Source organism: Chrysoperla carnea, chromosome 3, assembly GCF_905475395.1.
Source record: "Chrysoperla carnea chromosome 3, inChrCarn1.1, whole genome shotgun sequence".
NCBI lineage: Eukaryota > Metazoa > Arthropoda > Insecta > Neuroptera > Chrysopidae > Chrysoperla > Chrysoperla carnea.
Window position 1 is genome coordinate 77873597 of NC_058339.1, and position 9876 is coordinate 77883472.

A 9876-nucleotide genomic window follows, 5' to 3' on the forward strand; every position below is an offset into this window, starting at 1 on the left:
ATTATTTAAATTTATGATATTTTTTTAGCTCCGCGATCTTAGCACCTCATGTGCGGAATTTCGATTGACCAATTATACCATCTGAAAGGTCAGAAATTGGTCATAAAAGGTCAGTTGGTCTCATTAATTGGTCAGCATCAGAAAATTTTTTATTAAAGATTGAAGTTTTTCAAGGTCAATTAATAAGTTTAGCACCTCATTCGCAGAAAAAATAAAAAACTCCACCTATGCGCGATCGGGAAGCATTCGCTGATAATTGGTCAGCTAATAAGCTAATATAAATAATTGGTCAGTTTAATTTTTTATATTCAAAAAATAATTAATTAATATAATTTCGAAAAAATTTTCAATTTTTTCAACATTTGTACTAGGAGAACATAAGTGGGAATTAGTAGTTCCTGATAAGGAGAAAGGTGAGTAAGTGTTTTCACCCCGAAAGTCTAAAATTTTATTTTGGCAGAAAGTTATTGGTCTGTCCACTAGAGGTCACACTCACCAAACACGGGTGTGCAGACCACTAACTTTCTGACTTACGAGGTGACAACAATTACCTTGCTATCAGGTACTACTTATTCCGTCCGTCCTTGATGTTCTCCTAGTAGAAATGTGAAAAAAATTGAAGTTTTTGAACGAAAAAAAACTAATTTTTTCATCATTTACTAGGCAAACATGCTGTGGTGGAAATTTGAAAAAAAATGAAAATAAAAATCAGATTTTGCTTAAAAGATTTAATGAACTTTTTTTTAATATATGTCCTCACCTAGTTTCGAACCAAGGGACTATCTATTCGAAGGCAGATACGCTAACCATTATACCATTAGGGCTCTGTTATTCGCATTAATAAATAATTATATTCATATTTTCGACTTTCTTAAATTATAACAAAAAGTAAAACTCATTTTCGGAAAATTTTGAGTAGTATTATTACAAAAAAAATGGCAAACGAAGTTTGAAATACTTACCTATCGTGAAGTTCGAAATACTTACCTATTTTTAACTGAAATAATATTGTATAGCTACAGAGAGATGGGGAAAAATAAAATAAAAACAGGGTTTGAGTTTTCAACTTTATTTAAATGAAATCAAAATACATAAAAACTATTTACGAATTACTTGCACATAATTCCATATAATTAATTTCATCTTAAAAAAATTTTTTTGCATCAACTTTTTTTTTACAAACCAAATACCACACAAAAATAAAATGAAAATCCAAAAAGAATATTACGTATTTACAATCCAACTTCTTTATCTCACCTATATTTTATAAGAATTTGTTTGTACCTTTACTAAAAAAAAATTAATTAGTTAATTAATAATTTTGTTCTGAAAGGAAAAATGGGATAGAATAAAATAAAACAAAATTTAAAATATATAACGATATTTATTTATTTATATTAATTTGAAAACGTTATCCCGAAAATTGATTTTTTACTATATAAAATAACCATTATTATTATTCATTCAAATTTTTTATTATATGTACAAATATATATAATACAAGTGAAAACAAACAATTGACTGAGTTAATTGTTGAAATACCATGCATAGTCAGTGTTGATTTATTTATCACATTACACATACAAACATGGGACACATACATAACTGATAATCAAGTATAGTACCACCTATTATAAAATTTCCGCCTAATTGGCGCCCTCACGAGTAAACAGTGATGTTTATGAAAAAAAATTTTATATTTAAACTTTTGTTCTATCTCTAACGGTTTACAAGATGGGTCCTACGAACCCAAGACCCAATTCACCTATGATGCTCATTTACGAACTTGACCTCACTTTTTACGTCCTGAGTACGCTGTAAAAATTTCAGCTCGATATCTTTTTTCGTTTTTGAGTTATCGTGTCCACAGACGGACGGATGGACGGACGGACAACCGGAAATGGACTAATTAGGTGATTTTATGAACACCTATGACAAAATTTGTATACTAACATCATTATTTTTAAGCGTTACAAACTTGGGACTAAACTTAATATACTATGTATATTTCATATATACATGGTATAAAAAGAGTGAAAAATTTAAATAAAAGGAAAAATTCATTTTTTTAAAAGTAAAAATTTTATCCTTTTTTTTGATATGTACTACTATCAAATATACATGTATATTTGATAGTAGTACATATCAAAAAAAAAAAATTATAAAAAAAATATTTCCCCTACTCTGTCTGGTTTATAGTGAAGAGCTGTGCGTAAGTACTCACTGCCCTGATAAAACCATCCGGCTCAAAGCATGCGCGTTACGACAGAGACAACTTTTTTAATTTTTTTTAATATTTAATTAAACTGACCAATTAATTATCAGCGAATGCATCCCGATCGCGCATAGGTGGAGTTTTTTATTTTTTCTGCGAATGAGGTGCTAAACTTATTAATTGACCTTGAAAAACTTTAATCTTTAATAAAAAATTTCCTGATGCTGACCAATTAATGAGACCAACTGACCTTTTATGACCAATTTCTGACCTTTCAGATGGTATAATTGGTCAATCGAAATTCCGCACATGAGGTGCTAAGATCGCGGAGCTTATTTTTTCGTTCAAATTATTTTTCTAGCGTGTTTTTTCCTAAGCGGTACATTTATAGACTGTGAGTATATTTTTCATCAAAACTAGCCATAATAAGCTTGAAAATGAGAATTTTCAAGCATGGTATCACAGAATTTGATATAGAAATAAGAAAGATAAGGGTAGGGTAGAAAAAAACTTGCTAGAATAATAATATATAAGATGAAAAACATATCAAAAATATGTTTCTGTTAAATTTGTTAACGTCTATTCATATAAAAATTTAGACCATTTTACACTTGTTGCGAATATATCAAAAAGTAACAAAAAAAACACAAAATGTTTTGTCAGCAAACTCGAAATATCATACTTAATAAAGTATGGTATGTGCATATATCATACACTTGCTAAAAATATATTATGGAAAATGTTTAAATATATACCAACGAGTTAAATTTTCTAACTACAATCCAAGCTGCTGTGGTTTTTTTATTTAGAGACAATCTCTACGTAAATGGATATGTGAAAATTTTATTGAGTGTCACATTAAAAAGGTTGTTTTACATGTTTTATTTTCCAAATTAATCTTGATAATAACAAATCCGAACTCCGTGATTCCGAACAATTCCGAAATTTGTGATTCCGTGATTTTCTAAGTGTAAATTGAACATGTATGTATAATCAATCATTCAAACCAGCAAAAAAATTAAAGCAAATCTGAGTAAAAAAGTAAGCGCTACATTTATAATATAGGAAGATACGATAGGAACATAGTTCAAACCGGATGTCCCACGACACTTTTCGTTTTTTTTTTAGTTAAAAACGATAATTAATTAAGCCTTGTTAACGAATGTTAACGGTGTGCAGATCGAAAAATTTCAAAGGTCATTGCATCTTAGAATTTCGTAAGGATTTTATATTTTCTGTATGTTCCTATAATTCAGGGGGGGCACTCTGCATATTTTTTGGCACTCACTATTTCCCAGAGCGAAATATACATTTAATCAAGAACACATAATAATATAAAACTTGCAAACTTTTAAAATTTTATATATTTTGTTGTACGATCAAATTTATGATAATATTTTTTTTTTAAATTCAGCATTTTCAGTTAAAATAAAGAATTTGTTCATACAAAAATTTAGTATTTTATAATTTTTGTATATGCTTTTTTGAAATAATTATTAGATAATTAAATTTGACTTGTAAAATAAATCGTCAAAAAAATATATATCTTTGAAAGTTATTTTATATTTCTGTTTTCGAATATATGTAATTTTGGCATGTACATAATCTGTTCATCCGCACCGTTCCTCTTTTGGTTACGGCCACAGTCCATAATTCCAAGGAAATTGTATGATAGGCAATTATCGTAAAATAGGCAATTTGTATGACGTAAATGTAATAAAATGCATTAAAAATGTCGTAAAAGCGTCAAAAATCAAAATTTTCGATATTATGCATAGGTGGCTGTTTTCGTGGAAAATATAAATACAAGACGTCTACCCCACCACAGCTTCGAGACCTTCATTAGACTACTAAAAAAAATTGATTTCATGTAGAAAGTTTGCCAGAAACAAGTGAAAACATATTTGCTTTTTTACGACGTATTGCTTTTATTACTACATTATTGCTTTTTTACGACGTATGCTCCAGTTGCTCATATGCTGTCAGTTGACAAAATACTTCAAACTTACAGAACAGAACCATCTAGTATCGAGTAGTAGAACTAATAATATGGATTCGTTACGTTACGTTAGTTCATCTTGTGTCAGAGCCGTTTGAATTCATCGTCGATAAGAACGATTTTGTAACAAAAAAAAGTTAGAAAAGTAAATATTTAAAATTAATGTAAAATAACTTAAATTAATGTAAAAATACCCGTGTCTTCTCATTTTACACGCATTATAATGGATAAAAAAACTGATTATATTGAAAAAGGTCCCAAGAATTGCATTGCTTATAGGAGCCTTACATGTTCAATCAATCAATTCGGCCCTGGATCCGACTGGGGCAGAATGCCGGATCGATATAATGTCCCCAAGGTCATTCACCGTAAACATTTTTTAAAATTATGATTATTTTATATTTATGTTAAATATAGATAATCAGTTTTCACCTTTTACGTAAAAACATTATATACATATTTCGTCTTTTACGTAATGCTCTTGCCCAAAAGGGGAACTAGTGACCCATAAGTGACAATTTCACAAAATGTTCACTGAAAATTTAAATTTACAATTTGCCCAGTTTTTTTAGAAGCATGCCAACATCTGAGGTAATTGCTTAGGTCAGCTAGGGATATTTATAAAAAAAAATACATTCATCAAAAGAATATCGGGACATTTACCAGAAAAATATTATTGAATATAGGGGCATTTATAAAAAAAAAAAATATACATTGAATGTTAAACCATATCACAAAATGTTTTACATAAAATATCGCGAATTCACTGAACTTTTTCGCTTTTTGACTTAAAAAAAAACTTATCACGTATCACTTTACATTTTTTGTTACGAATCTACAATGGATTTTACCTAAGCAATTATCTCAGATGTTGGCACGCTTACCTTAATTGATCCCACACTTACCTTAATTGATCCCGCAAACGATTAAAAACTGGATGAAGGAATTGTTATCATTAGGTGTAGAAAAAAAAAACATATGAGAAAAAAAATTATGGTATTAATAATTATTTTTATTAATCAGTTTTCAATGAAATTATTTGTTTTTCATTTGTTTTTACTAAATAAAGTCTAAACATATTATGTTTATATGTCTACATAAATATAATTAATTAATGCAACGGTGAGTGAAATATTTTGTTTGTTTATTCCTTAAAAATTATTTTATTTGAACAAAATCAAACAGAAAAATAATGTGTAAATGTATGTGGTGATTTACGTTAGAAATGTAATAACATCTCTCCACCCTCATAACACCTTTATATATTCTATTTTTCTAGTCTATCTTATTTAGTCTATTTTTTTTAAACTGGTAGACTCGACTTTTTAAGTTTCCAGACATAAGCCTCTCATATTTCCAGCCGTTCTGAATTTACTGGGCTTAACAGTATTTTCCTGCAACACTCCAAAAAATGATTTCATATCTTAAAGACAATGTAAATAATTTAAAATGATACATTTTACCTTCATATATGTAAGGCCTGAAGCTGCATGGCTTCAGCCCTTATATAAAAGAACATGCATTTTTTAAAATTATTTACGCTATTATTAAAACCTTTAACTTAATTTTTGGAGTATTGCTGCAGTATTACAAGAGGAATCTAGAACCGCAAAAATTTCATACCCTTGAAAACTCTTTTTTAATCACTATCATTTTTTTTACAAATAAAATCATCCCCCTCCGGGATGGTTTTTATAAAATTATGAGCGATCTAGAAAATGAGGATTTAAGGGTCGCTATCTCTTCCAGTTCTTTTAAAAGGTCTCGTCATGTTTACTTTAAATTAAAATATTGCATTTTGGATAACTTCTAAGTCGTAAAAAAATCTATGCCTTTTGAAATAGAATTTTAAGTGTTATCAAGGGTTCGTAACACCACTAATAATTAAATATTTTCAAAGAACGAAAACCTGACTTATAGAATGAATATATACATACACAAATAAGTGGAAGTTTTTCTCGTTAAATGGAAGTTTTCGTACTTTGAATTTCCATTTGAAATGAGAAAAAAAATTACTAATATATTTACATTTATATCTATTTGAAGCGCACCCTTCATGATCAATATTTAAATTTCTCGTTTAATGCTACTTTTAACACTGAGACGGCATTGAAATGCGTCTTTCGGCTCCATCTTCTTTTGATCTTTCAACAAGTAGTGACATTTTTAATTTGTCACCTTTTTATCAGGTGTCAACATAAAACTGTTATTCGATGACGAAAATTATTCTGAGTAATGAAGCTAATTTTCATCTGCCTGTTACGATAAACAAAACTGTCGCATTGGGGTGTCCGAAAACCCAGAAGAAATAGTTGAACAATTTCTCCATCCACAACGAGTGACAGTTGGACTAACTCTTTTTAGCCTGAAATTCATTCTATGGAGCTGATGAAACAATGGCTCTTTTGGTCAAGTGATTTCTCGAAATGAAGACTGATTTTCCGCCGAGATCGTCATCGCAACATAACGCCATTAAATTTTTTATTTGGGGCTCTACAATAAAGAAAGAAAGTCTATTATTCGCGAAATAAAGTTGCAATAATGCGAAAATGAGATGAAAAATTTCATCAAAAAGAATGGCCGTACTCAAGAAGAATCACGGCGGACATTAGGCAGATATTGTGTTCCATTACTAACCTCAGAGTTTGAAATTGTTGAAAGACCTATATATGTGGTATCAAATACTGTATTTTTAGCATGTTCTTTAATTGTTATCATTAAATATGCAACAAGGATAAAAATATTAAATGTTTATGGGCTTCGCTTCACTACTTCAATTTGATGCTTTTTTCTTTTTATTAATATACTTTTAATATTAACACATATTTTGGAATGAAATAAAATTCCATACATTATTTTACCAACGAGAATAAGTTAGAGACGATAAAAGCTAATTTCAAGATCGAAAAAATATATTTCATCTCTGTCTCATACTCTTTGGAATTTTTTTAAACAGTACATTCAATTTTCAGGGAGGAAAATTGTTTGAAAAACATTTACATAACAAGATACAGATCCAATATTGGAAACAAAGTGAAAAAGTATTATCTTTTAGCCTTAATGAGGCCAGAATAATTTTTTAAGTACAGTTTACGGTTGTTTGTTGTGCGAATAAAAACAAAACAGTGATTTTTTTGGTGGGTATTGAAAATATCACACAATTCAAAGTGAAACTTCTTTAATCGTATCTGTCGGAATTGTAATTAAAAGCTCAATATATAGACGAAATCTAAGGAAAAATTATTAATTATTCCAAATTTTGTACTTTTATTATTTTAAATTAAAAAAAGATGTCTGAAAAGACTCAATTATTCCCATTAATTATTGCAAATTCACTTACTTCCAGATAAAATTGATCTTAAACATCATGAAAGTGTATGTCACTTATATTTTCTTGTAAAATATTTCTCGCCATTATTCTGATTAAAGAAGTTTCCCATTAGAATAAAAATTGGAAATTTATTGGTCATTAAGACTAGACAACAAGTGAATTACAGTTTTTTTATTATGTTTTCTGGGATTCCTCCAGAAGCTACAACAAAAATTTAGGCAGTTTCAGTTAGTACAAAAATAGAAGGCTAAAATTATTGTGTTAATTAATCATAAATTAAAACACTTGTTAAATAAAATTAATCATCGCTGAGAATCCTTTTTGTCATGAATTTTCAAAGTTTTTGTTGGCGCTTCTGTCGGGTAGCCTTAAGGGGTAGCGTTTTTACATAAAGAATTTTTTTATAAAATAATAAACATTTAGAAAAATAACATTAATTGCAAACTAAAGGGGCCATTTGGCCTTGGTCTTTTGATAAACTGAAAGCACAATTAAATACGCCGCACATTTCTCGAATTGACCACCTTCTTTTATTATGGACCGCAGAAGCCTTTCTATTTATCAGCTTAGCGAGTCTATTCAAAGAATAATTACCAAAGATAATAAAATCAAAATAGCAAATACCTTTGCTTTGGTGACAAATGAGTTCATTTCATTTATAAAATATAATTTTCTTAAGTAAAAACACTACTTTATATAAATTTTTTTACATTTTCCATTAAAAAAAAATCCCTTTGGTAATCGCATCAAACTGATAGAATTTTATAAATCTTGCTTTATATTTTAATTTTAATAAAAGCTCATCTCATTTTTAGGATAGTTTCTTTTAGTACAATTAAACAGAAAAAGAAAATTAAATGACAAAAAAAAAAAATGAAATCGTGAATAATTTTAACTTAATTACTAAAAATATTTAACTTATTAATTAATTAAGACTTAAATATATAAAAAAAAAAAATCATAATTAAGTTTTCTTGTTTAAATTAAAAATTGTCCTGAGCACTTTCACACAAACAAATGCAAACAGCGCAACAGCAGCAGAAATTCACTCAATTTTTTTACACACAAAATTTTTTTTAAACGCAATCCAAAGTTTTTGTTTTTTTTTTCGAAAACTTTAGTTCTAAAGCAAAAACAAACTTGAATCGAAAATAAAATTTTTATCACTTTAAACGTGATTTGTGAAAATTAAAACGATCCAGTTTACACATCGATGGGGTTTTTTTTTTTTTGTTAGATGTCTAAGTTTTTCAAAAATGTTTTACAAAACTTTATTTGAGCTATATACAAAAGGAATAGAGGCAATATGTTGAAATTTTTTTTGGAATTTTCTAAATATATATAAAAAGCTACAAAAACTTTTGATAATTCTCTTACCCGAAGCATGGTAATGCTCGCAGGTTTCAACTTTGTTCAAAATATCCATAAAAAGTTGATTTCTTAACACTTTTAGGATTTTTTTGCATCGGAATCCATTTATCCTTTAGAATATTGGAATGATAGTCTGTCTAACAATCTTTCAAAATTTCAGTTCCAGACAGAGAACTTGTACAAGCTTGAATACAAATTTGAGATAGACAATATTGTTTTATTAAGTTGGTTTCATTTCTATACATAACGATCTGATATGCAGTTATAATATCAGCTCGTCATGGAAAATATAATTCAATCTGCTTCGAATCTGGTAAAATATTAAATAATTCCGGATTGCTATTAAGGTATTTATATCGAAGTTAGACAGAACCCGATATCTTAGAAATAGAGAAAATATAATTTTCTAAATAGCAGTAGTATTAGTGCAGTAAATTTGGCCACTCTGCAGCGCAAATTCATATTTGTCCATCTGTGCACACATCATAGAAATCAGCACATGATCACAGCAAAAATGTAAATTGTACAACGTTATCGCTTGTACAATTCACTTTTGGATCAGACTAAATATTCGTCAATCCTTAATTTGTTTGTACATCTAGTTTTATTTGCAAAGTTACTTCCTGTAGCAAAAACGCGAACTAAAAATGTTTAAAAATGTCTTCTACAAAGTATCGATTTCTATCCTTTACTGGTTAAATATCGACAACTTCGAAAATTTATAGCAGCTTACTGAGGCGGACAATACTTCTACAAACTTTATGTCGTTGAAAACTATCTCTTTGCAATATTTCGTGAAAAACTACTTTAGTCTCATGTCCTTAGAAATACCTTAAACTCATTTTACAACAAAACAAAATTCCATGTGAATTACAAATTTCGGTCGTCTTTTTAAATCAAACTACGACCCAGAAAATCCAAATTATTTTCAACGATATATACTTTGATTTTCTTTCGTTA